Here is a 23,541-nt window from a genome sequence, read left to right on the forward strand (position 1 = left end):
ACTATCCAACACAACATATTGCTTTATCTATCATCATATGCTTACATGCCTCAAGTTTTTTGTAATATGTAATTGTTATAAAAGTTACCGTTTATTTATCACGTCTAATGAACAGATTGAAGCAAGATAACTCGACAGTCTTGTTTTGGTTGTGACATTATTTTTTTTAATGAGTTACTATCAATACGCTACACGTGTACGTTTCATGTGATAGTAACTGTTTCACCAATATTCTGATACAGGATGGTATATCCGCCATTACTATTTTCACATCGTTTATTTAGTCTGTCATGGAGTTGTAGAGTGAATTAGACAGTAGTGATAACATTATAATGTCCACACATCAGTGTTGTAAACACTTCTCCAATTAATTATATAATTATGTTTTCACACTGAGGGAAGTGGAGAGACTTGATGTGGACTGTTATCAACAGCTCTGTGGGAGATCATCACCTTGAATATTACAGATGAGGTAGAAAGACATTTTATCTATGTGTACAATGTTGTATTTCTTTGTCACGTTTTATCAAAAGCGATTTAAAGTATGTGCATTTAACCATTAGGATACAAACCCAGACCCTAGTACATCGGTTCTAGCTGAAATAAGTAGTGCTTCATAAACAACACAAAACATTCATAACAGTACGCTTCTGCTCCTCATTAATGCAGCTCCTGATGTCCCCAGCAGCAACATGGTGGAGATCTGCAGCTTCATGCTGGTCAACTGGAAGACAACTGATTAAGATTAAAAGATTAAGATTAAAATCCATGTATTCATCCAAAACACATGCACAGACATGCAAAGGCACACTCATGCAGGTAGGGACATTTAATCGCTGCTTTTTACCCATCTGGTGCAGGACACACAGAGCAGTGAGCGACCATGTACGGCACTCGGGGGAGCAGATGTTGGGGGAGTGAGGTGCCTTGCTCATGGGCACTAGAGAGGGTAGGGAGACTCTTGGATTTTTGGACAGATCAATCCAGGTGCGACTTTTGTTGTCTCTCCATGGAGTCGAACCAAAGACGAACCAGAGACCTTCTCTGCCCATAGTCCAAGTTTCTGCCACTCGACCACCGCCTCTCCTCATGCATCATCAAACTAGTAATCTACACATCACTCCATGCGTTGCTCCCTTAACTACAGATGGCCTGCGAATGTCATGGAGTTTTACAGTGAATTAGACAGTTTAGGTATGATTTTAATCTCCACACATCAGTGTTGTAAACAGTTCTCAAATTAATTATAGAATTATGTTTTCACACTGAGAGAAGTGGAAAGACTTGATTTGGACTGTTATCAATAGGTCTGTGGGAGATTATCACCTTGAATAGTACTGATGAGGTAGAAAGACATTTTATGTATTTGTACAATGTTGTATTTCTTTCAGCACTTTTATCAGAAGGGACTTAAAATATGTACATTTCACCATGAGGATATAAACCAAGACCACAGTACAACAGTTCTATCTGAAATCTGTTGTGCTTTATACACAACACAAAACATTCTTTAACAGTGCGTTTTTTCTCTTCATAGATGAAGAACTGCAGCACCTGATGTCCTCAGCAGCAACATGGTGGAGATCTGATTTGATACACTTTAGATAAGAACCCAGTGTTTTATATTTCTGCTTTGCCATAAGAGACAGAACATGGTCATCACAGCTGTGTCCTTCAGGCTCGTCTGTCCCTAATAAAATGATAGGAAACATGAAAGTGATCGTCATTATTGTAGAGGAAGAGTTACATATGAACAAAGTGTGTAATCTTATTTTCTGTGGATATTCAACTGTGTATTTGAATATGCTTTTGGATTAAAACGTGCACTACCATGACAATGAATGTTTTTAATGGAGCTATTTCACATTAAAAGTATTGCATTATAATTTAATACATTATGTATTATGTGCAATACTTTGATTGTTTTTAAGTAATGAAATCAGGTCTGTACCTGGAGTCAGTGTTCAGTCTGGTTGGATTCAAGTTGTGTGTCAAGTTGGACCTTCTAGAGGAACATGAAACCAATACACAGATATGTAAAGTCATACATGGGCCAGGTTAAGTAATTAACAGACTTTTAAATGGTAAAAATAAAATATTAGTTCAAAGTTAATCAGAGCATAATCATTTCAGATTAGGAAATAGGTAGTGCATATAAACCCACAACTCTGTATGACACTGTCTGTTCTAGTAAAGTTACAAGGCTATGACTTACTCATATTTAACAAAAGAATTCAGTGAAGTCTGTCTGAGATTAACGATTTAAATACTGAAGGTGGGAGACACGGTTATTTTTCACTGTAACACGTGACAGGACATCAACACCGTGACTCTGAATAAAGAGCCTTAAAAGACGTAGTGCTCCTTTGAACAGCTGCTCTTACAATGTGTAGCAAGTGCTAAATCTCCATTAGTATAATAGTAACAAAAATCACCCTTTACATAATTGAACATATATTTTCCATGTGAACCCCTTTAACACAGTTCAATTCAGGAGCAAAATATAATTTATACAGTATTTATTAGAGCTAGTATTAGTAAACAGATCAAACAAATGCAGTACAACACATCACACATCCACAGTGTCTCTTTTGCTTATCATCACAGTCAGTCAGAAGTGTCCGTTTAACTTACGTAGCAGTTGAGAGATGCTTCGTTGGAGGTAGCAGGAGCTAGCTCATAGCCAGTGCTGCTGTTGAGAGCGGCAGAGTTCACACAGGAAAAGACACGACGGACGGGGGAAAAAAGCTTTGAGTCCCACACTCTAACCTGCTGAGCGAACAACGTCCACAGTGACTCCGCCGCCGTCCTCTCATCCAGACTCGCCAACCGTTCTCCGGTTCTTCGTGATACACAGCTCCGCAGCTTGTGACGACGTAACTCATGAGGCGTTCACTTGCAGCTGTGTTAAATGCAGCTTCGTTTGTCATGGCGAGTTGAAGAAGTCTGCTGCAAAGCTATGAATAATCCGCATGATGAAAACTCACAGCAATGTTATGCCTACATTATCAATATATTGAGACCCATGTGACACAGTTTGACATGGTTTAGCAAAGTGAATGAGGAGAAATACATCCAAGTGTGAGACGTAACAAACCGAAAGCGGTCTCATGCTGCGTTCAGGGTAACTCTGTTAAAATGGGTTTCATAGGTCATGATGAGCTGATGAACTTTGATGCCACGCCATTAACAATCTGCATGATGAAAAGTCACAATAATGTTATGCCTACATTATCAATATCTTGAGACCAATTTGACACAGTTTGACATGGTTTAGTAAAGTGGCTGGAGGGAAATACATCAAAGAGTAAGATGACCAAAACAAGACATTTCCTGATGCCACCAGGGGGCGCTTTCCTTTTAAGTCATGATTTCTAGGTAGATGTCTTCCGGTCGCGACTCTTGTCTTATATGTGTAGTTTGGAGTCGATTGGACAAAATATGTCTAAGTTACAGAAGCTCGCTTATATTGGCGTTTAGTCGAACTTTGAGACCTCACCACGGTCACACGGTATGATGAAAAGTTTAAATTCTGATAACTTTAGATCTTCATCTTGTTTTGTAGAGTCTCATCTAATTTTTAAGTTGATCTGATGAAAGCTGTCTGAGTAGTACATAAAAACATAACACGTACCAAAATAAGACATTTCGCGTTACCACCAGGGGGCGCTGTGATTGTAAGTCACAATTTCTGCACCCATGTCTTCTGGTGGCGACTCTTGTCGAATGTGTCTAGTTTGGACTCAATTGGACAAAATATGTCTGAAATATGGAAGCTTGTGTTTTGATGGCGTTTCATCAAACTTTAACGCCACACCACGGTCAGACGGTTTTGCTAAAACGTAATCCTTCAATAACTTTAGATCTCCAATTTGTTGTGATGACGATCGTCTAAATTTGAAGTTGATCTGATGAAAGCTGTACGACAAGTACATCAAAGAAAAAATATGGAATATGACCAAAATGGCCACTAAAGTCAAACTGGCGGGCTTCCTGTTGCGTTATTCATAATGCACTGATGGACTTTTTTGTGCATCTAGTCATGATACACAATAATCTTTGTTTTTTTTGAGGATCGGTGAATGCTAAATGAGGGGCTTTTCTGTAGGTGGCGCTCTTGAGCCATTTTGCCACGCCCTTTTCAAAATACTCCAGAATACGTAATTTTACGCCGCCTTCGAATTTACTGCAAACTCCTACAACTTTTTGAGCACATTAAAGCCCTCAAAAAGCCAATTAATTTAAGCTAAGAAAAATAATAATAATAATAATAATAATCATTTCAATTTCAATAGGGCCTCCCACCGATTTCGGTGCTCGGGCCCTAACTAGGGCTACGTTGTAGCACTTGCGGGCCCGAGCACCCGCACGTTGAAGCCTGTTGCGGTCGGTGGAGAGAGCGATCGATGACCAAGCGCACATCATCGATCGAGCATGCACTTCTCCACGTTGCATGCGTTTTGCGCTCTGCGGCAGTAGGTTTGCCAGTAGGTGGCGCCATCACTATTATTACGCACAGACATATATATCTGTTCATGTAGGCGCTCTGATGTAGCGTGAGCAATTTTGTGTCAATTGGACAATGTTAACACAACTTAATTTTCACACTGATCAGTAGGTGGCGCTATGACCCTGAACTAATATTTATATGTGGAGCTGTTCAGATCAGTATTGTGATCATAGGTCAGTAGTTTGGAGCCGGTTGGATAATGCAGAGTGGATTAACAAAGTACTTCCTGTTTCCTGGCGAATCAGTAGGTGGCGCTATGACACTGAGGAAATATTGACACATAGAGCTGTTCAGGCTTGGACTCTGACCATGTGACAGAAGTTTTGTAGTGATAGGACAATGCACAGTGGAGTTATGATAACATCGTGTCCTTTGGCGAAGGAAAATCCTTCGCCGCACATCAATGTTTACCAGTTTGAGGAAACGTCACAATTCTGACCATGATCTAATGACTTGACTGATCTGATTTGAGCTGTATATTGTAAATCAGCCAGGAGCAGTTCATCTAAGTATAAAACATGTCACTTCCTGTAGCCACCAGGGGGCGCTGTAATTTCAAGTCATAATTTCTGTGTAGATGTCATCAGGATGGCACCCTTGTCTTACATGTCTAGTTTGGACTCGATTGGACAATGTATGTCCGAGATACAGAACCTCGTGTTTTGATGGCGTTTAATCAAACTCAAGACGCCACGCCACGGTCACACGGTGTGACGAAAGGTCAATCTCTTAATCACTTTTTATCTCCATCTTGTTGTGGTGGCACTGATCTTAATTTGAAGTTAATCTGATGAAAGCCCTGGGACAAGTGCATCAAGTAAAAATGTGGAATATGGAAAAAAAATGGCCACTTAATCCAAAATGGCGGCCTCCCTGGTTGGTCAAGCCTACCTATCCAAGATATTTTTTTGTTTGTTATGAAACGACACATGTCCCGATAGATTTGTATAAATGTCGGCCATCGTAGTGCCGGGGTTGCCCTATAGGGGGCGCTGGTCAGTTTTTTTGCCACGCCCATTTCTTAAAACCATATGAATATCTTCAGGGGGGGGCTGTTGTTACACACATGTAGTTTGAGAGAGATAGAATCATGAACACTGAAGTTACAGCAATTTCGTGTTTCACGGCGAGTTGATGAACTTTAATGCCACGCCATTCATATGGCGTTTGCCGAAAAGTCACGGTAATCTTATGTCTTCATTGTCAATGTCTTGGGACCCATTTGATACAGTTTGACATGGTTGAGGTCAGTGGATGAGGAGAAATTCATCCAAGTGTAAGACAAGCAAAAAACAAGACATTTCCTGTTGCCACCAGGGGGCGCTGCGGTTTTAAGTCATCATTTATGCATAGATGTCATCAGGCAGGGACTATTGTCTGACATGTCTAGTTTGGACTTGATTGGAACATGTATGTCCGAGATACAGATGCCCGTGTTTTGATGGCGTGTAACCAATTTTTAACGCCATGCCACGGTCACACGGTGTGATAAAAAAAAAATCCCTCAATCATTTTTTATCTCCATCTTGTTGTGATGACACTCATCTGAATTTGAAGTTGATCTGATGAAAGCCCTGGGACAAGTACGTAAAAGTAAAAATGTGGGATATTGCCAAAATGGCCACTAAAAGCAAAATGGCGGACTTCCTGTTGCGTTTTTCATAATGCTCCATGAGACTTTTTTTCATGACTGGTCACGATACACCTATATCCAGATTTTGATGAAAATCCGTTATGTGGAAACCTAGGGGCTGGTTCCAGGGGGCGCTGTAGAGCCATTTTGCCACGCCCAATTCCAATTACTCCAGAATACTAAAATATCCGCAGACCTTGAATTTCCTGCAAAGTTTCATAACTTTTTGAGCATGTCTAGACCCTGAAAAAGCCCCCCAAAGGGAAATAATAATAATAACTAGGGCTACGTTGTAGCACTAACGGGCCCGAGCACAGGCAATTTCAAGTCTGTTGCGGTCGGGGAAGAGAGAACGTTCGATGACCAAGCGCTCGTCTCCACATTGCCTGCGTTTGCCCTGTGCGGCAAGGAAGATCGCTCCACTTCTTCTGGCCAGCCGCTGGTGCTGAACTAGAGGTAAGTAACCTTGAAACTATCCAACATAACCTATTGCTTTATCTATCATCATATGCTTCCAGCCTCAAGTTTTTTGTAATATGTAATTGTTATAAAAGTTACCGTTTATTTATCACGTCTAATGAACAGATTGAAGCAAGATAACTCGACAGTCTTGTTTTGGTTGTGACATTATTTTTTTTAATGAGTTACTATCAATACGCTACACGTGTACGTTTCATGTGATAGTAACTGTTTCACCAATATTCTGATACAGGATGGTATATCCGCCATTACTATTTTCACATTGTTTATTTAGTCTGTCATGGAGTTGTAGAGTGAATTAGACAGTAGTGATAACATTATAATGTCCACACATCAGTGTTGTAAACACTTCTCCAATTAATTATATAATTATGTTTTCACACTGAGGGAAGTGGAGAGACTTGATGTGGACTGTTATCAACAGCTCTGTGGGAGATCATCACCTTGAATATTACAGATGAGGTAGAAAGACATTTTATCTATGTGTACAATGTTGTATTTCTTTGTCACGTTTTATCAAAAGCGATTTAAAGTATGTGCATTTAACCATTAGGATACAACCCCAGACCCTAGTACATCGGTTCTAGCTGAAATAAGTAGTGCTTCATAAACAACACAAAACATTCATAACAGTACGCTTCTGCTCCTCATTAATGCAGCTCCTGATGTCCCCAGCAGCAACATGGTGGAGATCTGCAGCTTCATGCTGGTCAACTGGAAGACAACTGATTAAGATTAAAAGATTAAGATTAAAATCCATTTATTCATCCCAAACACATGCACAGACATGCAAAGGCACACTCATGCAGGTAGGGAAATTTAATCGCTGCTTTTTACCCATCTGGTGCAGGACACACAGAGCAGTGAGCGACCATGTACGGCGCTCGGGGGAGCAGATGTTGGGGGAGTGAGGTGCCTTGCTCATGGGCACTAGAGAGGGTAGGGAGACTCTTGGATTTTTGGACAGATCAATCCAGGTTCGACTTTTGTTGTCTCTCCATGGAGTCGAACCAAAGACGAACCAGAGACCTTCTCTGCCCATAGTCCAAGTTTCTGCCACTCGACCACCGCCTCTCCTCATGCATCATCAAACTAGTAATCTACACATCACTCCATGCGTTGCTCCCTTAACTACAGATGGCCTGCGAATGTCATGGAGTTTTACAGTGAATTAGACAGTTTAGGTATGATTTTAATCTCCACACATCAGTGTTGTAAACAGTTCTCAAATTAATTATAGAATTATGTTTTCACACTGAGAGAAGTGGAAAGACTTGATTTGGACTGTTATCAATAGGTCTGTGGGAGATTATCACCTTGAATAGTACTGATGAGGTAGAAAGACATTTTATGTATTTGTACAATGTTGTATTTCTTTCAGCACTTTTATCAGAAGGGACTTAAAATATGTACATTTCACCATGAGGATATAAACCAAGACCACAGTACAACAGTTCTATCTGAAATCTGTTGTGCTTTATACACAACACAAAACATTCTTTAACAGTGCGTTTTTTCTCTTCATAGATGAAGAACTGCAGCACCTGATGTCCTCAGCAGCAACATGGTGGAGATCTGATTTGAAACACTTTAGATAAGAACCCAGTGTTTTATATTTCTGCTTTGCCATAAGAGACAGAACATGGTCATCACAGCTGTGTCCTTCAGGCTCGTCTGTCCCTAATAAAATGATAGGAAACATGAAAGTGATCGTCATTATTGTAGAGGAAGAGTTACATATGAACAAAGTGTGTAATCTTATTTTCTGTGGATATTCAACTGTGTATTTGAATATGCTTTTGGATTAAAACGTGCACTACCATGACAATGAATGTTTTTAATGGAGCTATTTCACATTAAAAGTATTGCATTATAATTTAATACATTATGTATTATGTGCAATACTTTGATTGTTTTTAAGTAATGAAATCAGGTCTGTACCTGGAGTCAGTGTTCAGTCTGGTTGGATTCAAGTTGTGTGTCAAGTTGGACCTTCTAGAGGAACATCAAACCAATACACAGATATGTAAAGTCATACATGGGCCAGGTTAAGTAATTAACAGACTTTTAAATGGTAAAAATAAAATATTAGTTCAAAGTTAATCAGAGCATAATCATTTCAGATTAGGAAATAGGTAGTGCATATAAGCCCACAACTCTGTATGACACTGTCTGTTCTAGTAAAGGTACAAGGCTATGACTTACTCATATTTAACAAAAGAATTCAGTGAAGTCTGTCTGAGATTAACGATTTAAATACTGAAGGTGGGAGACACGGTTATTTTTCACTGTAACACGTGACAGGACATCAACACCGTGACTCTGAATAAAGAGCCTTAAAAGACGTAGTGCTCCTTTGAACAGCTGCTCTTACAATGTGTAGCAAGTGCTAAATCTCCATTAGTATAATAGTAACAAAAATCACCCTTTACATAATTGAACATATATTTTCCATGTGAACCCCTTTAACACAGTTCAATTCAGGAGCAAAATATAATTTATACAGTATTTATTAGAGCTAGTATTAGTAAACAGATCAAACAAATGCAGTACAACACATCACACATCCACAGTGTCTCTTTTGCTTATCATCACAGTCAGTCAGAAGTGTCCGTTTAACTTACGTAGCAGTTGAGAGATGCTTCGTTTGAGCTAGCAGGAGCTAGCTCATAGCCAGTGCTGCTGTTGAGAGCGGCAGAGTTCACACAGGAAAAGACACAACGGTAGAGGGGACAAAAACCTTTGAGTCCCACACTCTAACCTGCTGAGCGAACAACGTCCACAGTGACTCCGCCGCCGTCCTCTCATCCAGACTCGCCAACCGTTCTCCGGTTCTTCGTGATACACAGCTCCGCAGCTTGTGACGACGTAACTTCTTTCAGAGTCTCATGAGGCGTTCACTTGCAGCTGTGTTAAATGCAGCTTCGTTTGTCATGGCGAGTTGAAGAAGTCTGCTGCAAAGCTATGAATAATCCGCATGATGAAAACTCACAGCAATGTTATGCCTACATTATCAATATATTGAGACCCATGTGACACAGTTTGACATGGTTTAGCAAAGTGAATGAGGAGAAATTCATCCAAGTGTGAGACGTAACAAACCGAAAGCGGTCTCATGCTGCGTTCAGGGTAACTCTGTTAAAATGGGTTTAATTGGTCATGGTGAGCTGATGAACTTTGATGCCACGCCATTAACAATCTGCATGATGAAAAGTCACAATAATGTTATGCCTACATTATCAATATCTTGAGACCAATTTGACACAGTTTGACATGGTTTAGTAAAGTGGCTGGAGGGAAATACATCAAAGAGTAAGATGACCAAAACAAGACATTTCCTGATGCCACCAGGGGGCGCTTTCCTTTTAAGTCATGATTTCTAGGTAGATGTCTTCCGGTCGCGACTCTTGTCTTATATGTGTAGTTTGGAGTCGATTGGACAAAATATGTCTAAGTTACAGAAGCTCGCTTATATTGGCGTTTAGTCGAACTTTAAGACCTCACCACGGTCACACGGTATGATGAAAAGTTTAAATTCTGATAACTTTAGATCTTCATCTTGTTTTGTAGAGTCTCATCTAATTTTTAAGTTGATCTGATGAAAGCTGTCTGAGTAGTACATAAAAACATAACACGTACCAAAACAAGACATTTCGCGTTACCACCAGGGGGCGCTGTGATTGTAAGTCACAATTTCTGCACCCATGTCTTCTGGTGGCGACTCTTGTCGAATGTGTCTAGTTTGGACTCAATTGGACAAAATATGTCTGAAATATGGAAGCTTGTGTTTTGATGGCGTTTCATCAAACTTTAACGCCACACCACGGTCAGACGGTTTTGCTAAAACGTAATCCTTCAATAACTTTAGATCTCCAATTTGTTGTGATGACGATCGTCTAAATTTGAAGTTGATCTGATGAAAGCTGTACGACAAGTACATCAAAGAAAAAATATGGAATATGACCAAAATGGCCACTAAAGTCAAACTGGCGGGCTTCCTGTTGCGTTATTCATAATGCACTGATGGACTTTTTTGTGCATCTAGTCATGATACACAATAATCTTTGTTTTTTTTGAGGATCGGTGAATGCTAAATGAGGGGCTTTTCCGTAGGTGGCGCTCTTGAGCCATTTTGCCACGCCCTTTTCAAAATACTCCAGAATACGTAATTTTACGCCGCCTTCGAATTTACTGCAAACTCCTACAACTTTTTGAGCACATTAAAGCCCTCAAAAAGCCAATTCATTTAAGCTAAGAAAAATAATAATAATAATAATAATAATCATTTCAATTTCAATAGGGCCTCCCACCGATTTCGGTGCTCGGGCCCTAATAATAATAATAATAATAATAATAAAAATCCTTACAGATTCAATAGGGCCTCTCACCATTCGGTGCTCGGGCCCTAATAATAATAATAAAAATCCTTACAGATTCAATAGGGCCTCTCACCATTCGGTGCTCGGGCCCTAAATATTCAACCCCCTCACCTCAATAGACATTGTGGTGATGTGGATGACAGATAATGACAATAAATTACAAAAAAACCTCATCAAACAACAAAAGATATTTACTGATGCGTATTTTAGTTACCCTAACCCTAACCCTAACAGAAGTTGACTTAACTTTGAAGTTCAAATGAAAAATGTAACTCTTTCAACCCTAACCCTAACCCACAGTACTGACCGACTAGAAGGCCGATCACGCAGACATGCACGGACGCTAAATTACTGTGGCGTGACCATAAGTGCTGCAAGTCTCATTCATTACGTACAGCTAGTTGGCTAATCTGCAAAGGGCGCTAAACTGCAGACAGAGCTATTGTTTGAATCCTGTTTTTGTCAATTTGAGCCTTGAGAAAATAAAAACACAAATAACGTGCTGATTGGACGTCTCTAACAGGATTACGGTAAGCGTGCTGCGTCATTTCCTGTTTTCTTGCCACTGGTGGTGGTCGCTCTGCGAATTAGCTCCGCTGCTAAACACAACTGTTTCCCTGTAGCACTACGGCTAAAATCACCGGTCTGTAGTTAAACACTCGCACATACCAACCCTTATTCTATCGTGCGTAGTGATTCTGTGTTCTGTCTGAGCTCACCTTCGTAGCTATATAGCAGCGATGTCTTCTCTCTCTCCCTGTTGCTCTACTGCTCTCTCTTGCTCCGATGGTCTAATGTTTACCTACTCCTCTGCCTCCCTTAACAGTAGTGGTACATGTAATAAATGTAGTGTGTTGATAGCGATGGAGGCGAGGCTTAGCGACTTAGAAGCTCGGCTCAGCAGCTTAGAAACTCCGTTAGCTGTAGTTAGCCGGCTCCCGCTAGCCGCGGAGCCACCTAGCTTAGCACGTAGCTTAGCCTTAACGAGCAGTCCCCAGACTAGTCCCGTGCAGCCGGGAGCCCAGGGCAGATGGGTGACGTTCCAGAGGGGGCATAGTGCTAGACTTAGAAAGCCCACGATTAAAGAGCCACCAGCTCACGTTTCAAATAGATTCTCTCCACTCAGCGAGGCACCCGCTGATAAACAAACTCTGATTATTGGCGACTCGGTTCTGAGAAACGTCAGGTTAGCGACACCAGCGACCATAGTTAATTGTATCCCAGGGGCCAGAGCCGGCGACATCGAATCTAAACTTAAGTTAATGGCTAAATCTAAAAAAGGTAAATACAATAAAATCGTAATTCACGTCGGCAGCAACGACTCCCGGCTTCGTATGTCGGAGGTCACTAAATTGAATGTTGAGTCGGTGTGTGCTTTTGCTAAAACGATGTCGGACACAGTAGTTTTCTCTGGCCCGCTCCCTAATACAACAGGTGATGACATGTTTAGCCGCATGTTGTCTTTTAACCGCTGGCTGTCGAGGTGGTGTCCTGTAAACGGCGTGGGCTTTATAGATAATTGGCTAACTTTTTTGAGAAAACCTGGTCTTGTTAGGAGAGACGGCGTTCATCCCACTTGGGATGGAGCAGCTCTCTTATCTAGGAATATTACTAAGTCTATAACATGACAACCCATAGTTGGGACCAGGAAGCAGAGCTGCAGTGCTAAACACTTCTCTGCGCTCCCTCTGGATCAGTCACAAAACCCCATAGAGATTGTGTCTGTTCACCGTCCGATTAAATTATTGAAATTAAACAATAATAGAGCGAGAACTCCACACAAAAATTTAATACAAATTAAAACAACCTCTGAAACAATACAGGAAACCCAGACTTTTAAATGTGGTCTTTTAAACATTAGATCACTGGAAAAAAAGGCTCTTTTAGTTAATGAAATAGTCTCTGATTACAACATAGATTTATTGTCCCTCACTGAGACGTGGCTGCATCCTGATGATTATGTCAGTCTAAATGAATCTACTCCCCCCAGTCATATCAATTCACAGGTTCCTAGAGAAATTGGGCGAGGAGGTGGAGTTGCTGCTATTTTTAACTCCAGTCTATCAATTAATCCTAAACCTAAACTCAGCTACAAGTCATTTGAATGTCTGGTTCTTAGTCTTCCACGCCAATCCAGGAACCACCAACAGCCAATCATATTTGCCGTAGTTTACCGTGCTCCCAGGGCTTATACTGAATTTTTAAAGGAATTCCCTGAGTTTTTATCAAACTTAGTCCTAAAGACCGATAAAATTATTATTGTTGGTGACTTTAATATTCATGTTGATAATAATAAAGATTGCCTTAGCGTAGCATTTATTTCAATACTAGACTCTATTGGTTTCAGTCAGTGTGTGCACAAACCTACTCATTGTGGTAACCACACACTTGACCTTGTATTATCGTACGGTGTCGCAATTGAAAATTTAACAGTACTTCCGCGCAATCCAGTTCTATCAGACCATAATTTAATAACCTTTGATTTTTCAATAACTGAATATATGCCACTAATAAAAAATTCATTTTCTAGATGTCTACCTGATAGTGCTGTAGCTAAATTTAAGGAAATAATCCCAATTACATTTAAACCCGTATTAGCAGTAGATATAAACAACAAATTCTTTAAAACCCTGAGCTCCATTGAGATCGACCACCTCGTCGATAGCTCTGCAGACTCATTACGATTAACATTAGACTCAATAGCGCCTCTAAAAAAGAAAAATGTCAAACATAGTAAATTAGCTCCGTGGTATAATTCCCAGACAAATGAGTTAAAACAATTATCAAGAAAACTAGAAAGGAAGTGGCGCTCCAGCAACAATGTTGAAAACCTCATAGACTGGAAGAATAGTGTTAAAGAATATAAAAAGGCTCTCCACAAAGTAAGAGCCGCCTACTATTCAAAACTAATAGAAGAGAATAAAAATAACCCCAGGTTTCTCTTCTGCACTGTAGCCAGGCTGACAGAGAGTCACACCTCCACCGAACCCAGTATTCCTCCATCCCTAAATAGCAATATCTTTATGACCTTTTTTAATGATAAAATTCAAACTATTAGAAATAAAATCAACCATCTCCTGCCCTCAATTGGCACTAATACCCTCCCAACAACAGAGATCTCAGAAACGGCTGAGAATCCTACCCATTACTTAGACAGCTTCTCTCTGATCACCCGTGATCAGTTTACCAAATTAATCTCAGGTTCTAAACCAACAACCTGTATCTTAGATCCCATTCCTACCAACTTACTTAAAGACATTCTGCCCCTAATTGATAGTTCGTTACTTAACATTATCAATCTGTCATTATCATTAGGTTATGTACCACAGTCTTTTAAAATAGCTGTCATCAAACCCCTACTCAAAAAACCCACCCTAGACCCAGAGGTTTTAGCCAATTACAGACCAATATCTAACCTCTCCTTCATTTATAAAATTTCAGAAAAAGTGGTAGCCAATCAGCTGTGTGAGTTTCTCCAGGAAAATAATATATATGAAGACTTTCAATCGGGGTTTAGAGCCAATCACAGTACAGAGACAGCCTTGGCAAAAGTCACTAATGACCTTTTAATAGCCTCAGATCAGGGACTTGTGTCTGTCCTCGTTCTGTTAGATCTCAGTGCAGCATTCGACACAATTGACCATCAAATTTTATTACAAAGACTAAAACAGTTAATTAACATTAATGGAACCGCCCTTAACTGGTTTAAATCGTATTTTTCTGATCGCTCCCAATTTGTGCAAATTAATGATGAGTCATCTGTGCGCACCAAAGTTAATCATGGTGTTCCACAGGGCTCTGTGCTCGGCCCAATTTTATTCTCATTATATATGCTTCCACTAGGAAACATTATCAGGACACACTCGGTAAATTTCCACTGCTATGCGGATGACACCCAGTTATATTTGTCAATAAAACCTGAACAAAGTAATCAATTAACTAAACTTCGAACATGTCTCAAGGACATAAAAACCTGGATGACCCGCAATTTTCTCTTATTAAACTCAGACAAAACAGAGGTTATAATACTTGGCCCCAAACACCTTAGAGATGCATTATCTAATGATATAGCTGCGCTAGACGACATTGCCCTTGCTTCCAATGAAACAGTCAGGAACTTGGGAGTGATCTTCGATCCTGATTTATCCTTTAATAGTCACTTAAAACAAATTTCTAGGACCGCTTTTTTCCACTTGCGTAATATTTCAAAAATTAGACATGTCCTTTCACAAAAAGATGCAGAAAAACTAGTCCACGCCTTTGTTACATCGAGACTGGACTATTGTAATTCATTATTATCAGGCTCCAGCAGGAAGTCGTTAAAGACTCTACAGCTTGTCCAAAATGCTGCAGCACGTGTCCTGACGAGAACAAAGAGAAGAGAGCACATTTCTCCAATATTAGCATCGCTACACTGGCTTCCAGTTAAATCTAGAATAGAATTTAAAATTCTCCTCCTCACCTTCAAGGCCCTTAATAATATAGCGCCTTTATACCTTAAAGAGCTGTTAATACCTTATAAACCCACTAGAGCACTCCGCTCCCAGAATTCAAGCCTACTTGTCGTCCCTAAATTCTCTAAAAGTAGAGTAGGAGCCAGAGCTTTTAGCCATCAAGCCCCTCGGCTGTGGAATAATCTACCACTTTCAGTTCGGGAGGCAGTCACCATCTGTTCGTTTAAAAGTAGGCTCAAAACCTTCCTTTTTGATAAAGCTTATAGTTAGAGCTAATTAGTGCGCCAGAACGTTACTTGTTCTATTTTATGACACATGACACACGGAGCCTCTCTTTCCAGCTTCTCCTTCCTCTTCTCCATCCCTATCCCCCTTCCCCGGAATCCCTTTGCTTTATCACCCGCAGATCCAGGGCCTCTGTGGCCGCACCATGGATTACGGTTTGTGGATCGCGCACCGGGGGTCGCGGTGTTGGATCCAGTGTGGCGGATTCTGAGTCATGTGGGCTGATCGTGGTGCTGGTGGCGGACCCTGTGTCGCGTTGGCATTGGGCACGGGCGGTGGACCAGGACCGCAGTGGTGGCTTGTGATGGGTCCTCCTGGTGGGCGGCGGTGGACGGTGACTGAGGACTGAAGTGGCGTCTGGTCTGGATGGTGGATCGTGGTCTAGATGGTTGCTGAGCATGGACTGTGCTTCATCAATGCTGCTAGAGACTTTGATTATTGATGATGTTCTCCTGCACGTGGCATCTATTGCACTTCTGTCCGTCCTGGGAGAGGGATCCCTCACATGTGGCTCTCTCTGAGGTTTCTACATATTTTTACCCTGTTAAAAGGGTTTTTTGTAGTTTTTCCTTACTCTTGCTGAGGGTTAAGGACAGAGGATGTCACACCCTGTTAAAGCCCTATGAGATGAATTGTAATTTGTGAATATGGGCTATACAAATAAAATTTGATTGATTGATTGATTGATTTCAACACATGTGCATGTGCAGTATTATTCAACCCCCCAGCTTCAGTACTTTGTGGCGCATCCTCTAGCTTTTATAACTTCTAAAAAATGTTTTCGGTAAGTGCGGACAAGCTTCTTACACCTCTCGATTGGAATCTTTGCCCATTTTTCAAGTGCGAAAGCCTCTAGATCAGTGATGTTTGATGGCTTCCATGATGCAACTGCCTTCTTTAAATCCCACCAAAGATTTTCAATCAAATTTGAATCTGGTGACTGAATGCCACTCCAGGACGTTCCAGGATCTTTTTCTCAACCAAGCTTTGGTGGACTTGGAGATCTTGCTTTGGATCATTGTCTTGCTGGAAAGTCCAATGATCACCAAGGTTCAATTTGTCAACAGAAGGAATCACATTCCTCTTTAAAATGGCCTGGTATTTCTGTGAATCCATGATGCCATGTACACAATAAAGATTGCTAGTTCCTGCCGCAGAAAAACAGCCCAATATCATCTTTGACCAACCTCCATGCTGGACTGTGGGGATGGTATTCTTCTGGTCATAAGCCTGGCCTTTCACATGCCAGACATACCGCTGGTCCATACGTTCAAACAGTTCCAGTTTGGTTTCATCAGTCCATAGAACTGTCACCCAAAACTCTGTAGGCTTATCCAAATTCCTCCTGGCATATTCTAGTCGACTTTTGATGTTGCTTGTGGTCAAGAGCTGAGTGCGTCTTCGAGCAGGCCCTTAAGTCCTTTATTATTCAGTGCATGTCTTATAGTTGCCACTGCAGCACTTGTACCAGCCTTCATCAGGTCATCCTGTAGGTGTCTTGCAGTCACACAGGGGTTTATCTGAGTTGTTCTGACTAAGTTTCGAGGGTCCTTGATGAAATGCTGGGCTTTCTTCCACGGCCAGGCATGTTTGAAGCTGCTCCATCAGTTGTAAACTTCCTTATAATGTTACCAATTGTGTCTCTTGGAATATAATTTTTGGGGGAATTCTTCTTCTACCCACGGTTTCAGGTGTGATGAAATAATCTCCTCTCTCAGCTTTTGTGTAAGCTCCTTTGTCTTTCCCATGATTGCAACTCACCTTGAATACCTTCATGGGTGGGGTTTATATATGCATCACAGCTGAAGCAAATGAAGGATCAGTATAGAGTTCCCAAAGGCTTTATAATGTTTCAACTCAACTTTAGGACAAAAAAAACTGTCAGAAAGCTTTAAAAACAACAATTTTATATAGGGGTTGAAAAATTGTGACATGGCTATCTTAAAAAAATATACTGCTACACACAAATACTACATCATGCATTTTCCGTGTTGATTTTCTTTATCACTCAACTCATAAAGAAGGCATCCGAAGCAGAATCTTGATCAAAGAACAAGATTCTGTCTACTTTAATTGATAAATCCTTAAAATCTTTGGGGGGTTGAATATTTCTGATTGCAACTGTACTCCAACACAACTGGCAGTTAGACGGGTGTGCCGGCAACAACACCCTGTGGGTAGTTGCCTGTGAACACGACCAACAGAGAACTTGAGGCCGGCCCGGGACAGGCGTGTATTTGCCTTCCCTCTGGCCTTCCCGTCTGTTTTACCTCTTCGAGACATTTTGGATGTAGTTTGATTTCTGAATCACGTCTCAGAAAAACTGCGGTTACAAGCTCGAAGCCTCCTTTATATGTCCACGGATCGAGTGAGACGGTTCATGCCAGACCAACCAGGAAAAAAGCCTCCAGCAGAGCAGCAGAGGACGGCCTGCACTTCTTTCCAATAAGCATCAGGGACTCAGACGGTGGGTCACTCTTTTGGGCGTTGCTGAGCTCCAGGAGGAGCCTCTCACCAATCAGGACCCATGGATCTGAAGAAGTGTCACCATTTCACGGCTGGCTTCATAGATTAAAAGCAGAGTGTTGCTTCTCTGATTCACATTTTCTCCCAATCACAGAAAAAGAAAAAGATGTCAAAAACCAAGCAGACCGCTCCTATATCTCCTAGATGAAAACCCCCCAGAACGCAGAGACTTTTTCATCTTTTGACCTGCATAGTGGACTCACACATCCAGCTAATATAGGAGTATCCCCATTGTCTGTCTATGAGGTCCACTTAAGTCAACACTTATTTTAAGTGGACCTTAAAAGAAGTGTTTGGATTCTTTTCTGTTCAAGTCAAAAAAGAAAGCTAATTTTGGGGATATAGCGAGAGTCCAGGTGTATTTCCCGCCACAATACAGGAGAACTTACAAAGCTTACTCTTACCAGCTGGCTCAGCTTTATTACAATAAAGATTTAAGATTTGATGATCTGTAGGCCTGTTAAACAGAAACCATTGTGTTACTTAAATTTATTTCAGAGAAGGGGCAGAAAGCCAGTTTACCTTAATTGCAATTTGCTAAACAGGAAGTGACTTATCTGTGACATGTGATCACAGCCGAGGGCAGATCCCTCACTTCCAAACGTGTTGAAGCTTTTTTTTTTTCACATCTTTTTATTAGTATTTTCGATCACATACAGCAATAGTTCACACATACAGTGTTTAAAAACATTCTTAGAGGTAGAAAATAGCAGTAGGACGTCCTACACGATGTATGATAATAACAATGAGCTTAAACTGAGCCAGAACGGCTTCTATGAGCCACAATTAACCCTTGACCCTTCCCACCCACTGACAAGAAAAAAGTAAAATAATTGCATAATTAAACCATTACATACTTTAAATTACATGAAAAGAAAAAAAAAGAAGAAGAAATTAGTTGTTGAGATAATAGATAGTAGTAAATAGTACTGAGTTGGGGGGGGGGGGGGGGGCTTCTAGTCACCTTCTGGGTGAATAGTAGTTCTGTTTAAGTAATCTAAACAAGGCTGCCAGGTTTTGTTAAAAGCGTTATCAGAACCCGACAGAGAGAATCTAACCTTCTCAAGTTTGATATGAATGAGGACCTCCCTAAGCCAGCTATTGTGTGAAGGTGGAGCAACTTGTTTCCATTTAAACAAAATAAGGCGTCTAGCCAATAGAGTAGTAAAGGCCAGTACCCGGCGTTTCGATGCAGGGAGACAAAGTGTCATAAGTGGAGGCAGGCCAAACAGGGCCGTGTAAGGCTCAGGGTTAAGATCCACTTCAAGCACTGTTGCAAGTGTATCAAAAATTTGGCACCAAAAGCTGGTGAGGTTCGAACAGGACCAAAACATATGTGTGTGATTAGCAGGTGACGGCTTACATCTATTACAACTGTCACTGGTGCCTGGGTAAATCTTCGCCAATCGGACGTTTGTGTAGTGCAGTCTGAAAAGAACTTCACATTGTAATAAGCTGTGCCTGGCACATATAGAGGACGTGTGAACTAGCTTAAGGATTTGGTCCCACTGGTCGTCTGAAACCGGAACTCCTATCTCCTGCTCCCAGGTCTGCTTCAGACGAGCTGTTTGGTCAGGGTTGAGGGAGTCAATGGAATTGTAAATCAAAGAGATGGAGCGCTTTTGAGCAGGATCGAGGGCGAGCAAAGAGTCAATCAGAGACCCGGGCGGGTGGTTGGGGAAGTGTGGATAGGACTTGAAGGAAACGAAAAAAGTGAGAGTGAGGTAATTCAAACCTGGCTGCGAGCTCTGTAAAATCAGTAAATGTATTATCTTTGTAAAGGTCTTTGACATATAATAAACCTTTGTTTCGCCAGATAGTAAAGGTAGGGTCAGATGAAGAGGGAGGGAATAGATGGTTTTTAACAACCGGGGCAAGAGTTGAGGATTCATTCAAGCCATAATGTTTATGAAATTGATTCCAAATTTTCAGCGAGTTAGTAACAACAGGGTTCTGTGAGACGTTATGGATCTTGAGGGGGACGGTAAGGAAAACTTTGAGGACAATAGTTCTGTCACAGCCCATGATGGGCCTGCGTCGGCTCCTCTGTCAAGCCAATGACCGATTTTGTTAATATTGCATGCCCAATTGTATTGGATAGGATTGGGTAATGCAAGACCGCCCTGTTTTTTGGGGAGTTGTAGAACAGCTTTTCTAAAACGAGGCGGCTTATTCAACCACAGAAACAACAAGATTGTCTGGTCTAGCTGCTGAAAGAAGGACCATCCAATAAAAATTGGAATGTGTCGGAACAAATAAAAAAATTTGGGGAGAATCACCATCTTAACCAGGTTAACTCCCATTTAGGGAGAGAGGGAGGGAGGACCAATAAGTCAGATCTAGCTTGCACTTGTCAATGAGAGGGTGACATTTTTTTATTAAAAAGGTCCTTGAAAGATGCAGTCACAAATATGCCAAGACATCGAAACCCCTCTGAACAACTCTAAATGGGAAAGAGGATGGCGGCATCTTCTTAGACAGTTCATTTATAGGCAGAAGTTCGCTTTTATTAAAATTGAACTTGTAACCAGAGTATCTGCCAAATTGGGTTAAAATGTCTGAGATAACGGGGATGGATGAGGCTGGGTTAGAAACATATAATAACAAATCGCATAAAGGGACAGCTTGTGAGTGACATAATTTCTGGTGATGCCCTCAACTCGCCCCTCCCCCCGAAGCCAGATGGCCATGGCTCGATAGCTAGTGCAAATAGGAGGGGGGAGAGGGGGCATCCCTGTCTGGTGCCCCGACAGAGGCTAAAAGGGGGCGACCTCAAACCGTTTGTAAGGATATGGGCTGTTGGAGAGTCATAAAGCAGTCTAATCCATGCAATAAAGTCGGAGCCGAAACCAAATTTAGACAGGACGCAGTACAGATACTTCCACTCAACCCTGTCAAACACCTTCTCAGGTGTGACAGAATTGGGGGAGCCGATAATGTTGAGAAGTCTCCTGGTGTTGGACGAAGAGTTCCTTTCGTCCATGAACCAAGTCTGGTCTGTAGAAATTAGGGTAGGTAGGGCTGGCTGCAGACAAGTGGCTAGAACCTTGGCAAGAATCTTTTGGTCCACATTTAAAAGTGAGATGGGCCTATAGTTACTTCTAGAGATGAGTCGGATAGTCTGCTGAAACGAGTATCCGGTACGGATAAAGCACTTTTGCCGAGCACGAGTATTATATGAGTGATACGAGTCAATATCTGTGCTCGGACTGAATGAAAATCCTCACACAGTGTCACAGCCCTCCTCCCCTTCACACACCGCTCAGCTCACTCACTCACAGAACAGCTCTCTGTCTCTCAGTCACTCAGGTTCGCGGGTCTTTTCCGTTAACGTTTAGGGTTTCTTCAGCTTGAAGTTTGTTTTTATTTCAGTTTGTACTTACTTATTAACCAGTAGAGTTCTGTTAAACGTGGGTTCGTTCAGACATGATGCTGGTAGAAAGCGTCTCGCGTTGCGTCTCTGCCTGTTGGAGATTTTTTTTATTTTTTATTTTTATTTTTTTTTCTGAAAATGATCCCTCCAAAGCCATTTGCCAGCTTTGCTAGTCCAAGCTAAGCAGAGGTAGAGATGCAAAACATTACAACACAACATCTCTACATAACCATCTGCTATATGCCCATCACATTAGAAAGCGCACTGTATCAGCCACCTCCTCCTCCTCTCCTTTTCCTTCTTGGGTCACTGGTGTTCAGCTGGGTGCTACTAAGGGCTCATCTTCCTCTTCACCAATACTCACTGCATTTGCAGCAGAGCACTCATTCACAGCAAACCATCCCCGGTCAAAACAAATTACAGAGATGATTGGTAAAATGATCTGCACTGATCTTGAACCTTTCTCTGTGGTGGAGAGGAGAGGCTTCAAGACACTTGTTGGCTTTTTAGAGCCCAAGTATAAGATCCCATCGAGGCACTATTTCAGTCGAACTGTAGTGCCTGAGCTGTATGGGGCAATGAGAGGGGAGTTGGTCCAGTCACTTAAGGCAGCTGAATGAGGTGTCATCAACCTCACTACAGATCGCTGGACCAGCAATCACAACGCACATGCATATCTCTGTCTAACTGGGCACTGGTGTGAATGTGTAGAGGAAGCTTCAGTACAGAGGAAAGCAGGACTGCTAAATGTTGGTGTGCTGGACATTGAGCACACATCAAACAACATTCTGTGCTGCCTTAAGGAAAAGATGAGAGAGTGGGAAGAGTCTGTTGGTCAGTCTGTCACAATACGGTTTGTTGTTTCAGATAATGCAGCCAACATGGTGAAAGCTTTGACTGAATATGGGCACATCCATTGCATGTCCCATACGCTTCACTTGGTGGTGATCAAAGCACTGGAGAAGGACAGGGTTGTGACATCCCTTCTCTCCAAAGCCAGGATCATATCTGGCCATGTTCATCGCTCAAGCAAAGCCAGCAACAGACTACATGAGCACACGCTCATAACAGATATAAAAACAAGGTGGAACTATATACGTTCTACATGCTCCAGCGGCTGCTGGAACAGGGCAGGGCTGTGCAGATTATGACACAGGAGTCTAACATGGGTAGAGCTCCAACAATCATCTATCCAAATGAGTGGAGGTTAGCATCAGACATGCTCACTGTTCTTTGTCCTTTTGAGGAGGTCACAAGGGCACTCTCAAAACACAGCGCCTCCATCTCTGAGGTCATCCCCCTCCTGCATGGCCTGTGCTCCATCATCAGGTCACTGCATGTGGGAGGTCTAGCAGCTGGTGAGGAATCTGAGGATGAATCTGATCAGTTCATGGCTGGTGATGATGATCAGGATGACACAGTGGGGCTGGGCCAAGATGTTGCGGCTGAGTCCAGGGAAAAGTTAGGCACAGCAGCAAGGAGACTGGCAGCCAATCTGAGCAAAGAACTAGAATGGCGTTTCCAACCAATTTTTGCAAACTCCACATTTCTGCTTGCCACTCTCCTTGACCCCAGGTATAAAGCCAGCTGTTTTCCAGACAATATTGATGTGGAAGCACTGAAGAAGACATTACTCCACAGGATGGAGCTCTGTAACCCTGTGGCTACACCTGTAAGAAACACAGAAGAGACACCTGACACCAGCAGCACTTCAGTCTTGTCTTTCCTGCAGAAAAAGAAATCGGCTATTCGAATGAAGACACATTTACCATCAGGTGATGTGGAGGCCTACCTGGCAGATGGGGACATCAGCCTTACAGATGACCCAGTGAAATACTGGTCAGGCAAGCTTCAATGCTGGCCCAATCTTACACACTTTGCACTGCAGCATCTCAGTTGTC

At 41.7% G+C, this 23,541-nt stretch overlaps 2 long non-coding RNA genes across 2 annotated transcripts; both read left to right on the forward strand.

Annotated features, from left to right (window-relative positions):
- The first annotated feature begins 682 nt into the window (after window positions 1-682).
- LOC133962271 (uncharacterized) lies at window positions 683-1,832 on the forward strand. Its single transcript, XR_009922107.1, has 2 exons — window positions 683-819; window positions 1,538-1,832. It is a non-coding gene; the product is annotated as an uncharacterized LOC133962271 (long non-coding RNA).
- A 5,332-nt stretch (window positions 1,833-7,164) lies between these two features.
- Window positions 7,165-8,445, forward strand: LOC133962237 (uncharacterized). The gene is made up of 2 exons (XR_009922093.1): window positions 7,165-7,432; window positions 8,151-8,445. It is a non-coding gene; the product is annotated as an uncharacterized LOC133962237 (long non-coding RNA).
- Window positions 8,446-23,541: the final 15,096 nt, after the last annotated feature.

The sequence above is a fragment of the Platichthys flesus genome, chromosome 10 (assembly GCF_949316205.1).
Source record: "Platichthys flesus chromosome 10, fPlaFle2.1, whole genome shotgun sequence".
Classification (NCBI taxonomy): Eukaryota; Metazoa; Chordata; class Actinopteri; order Pleuronectiformes; family Pleuronectidae; genus Platichthys; species Platichthys flesus.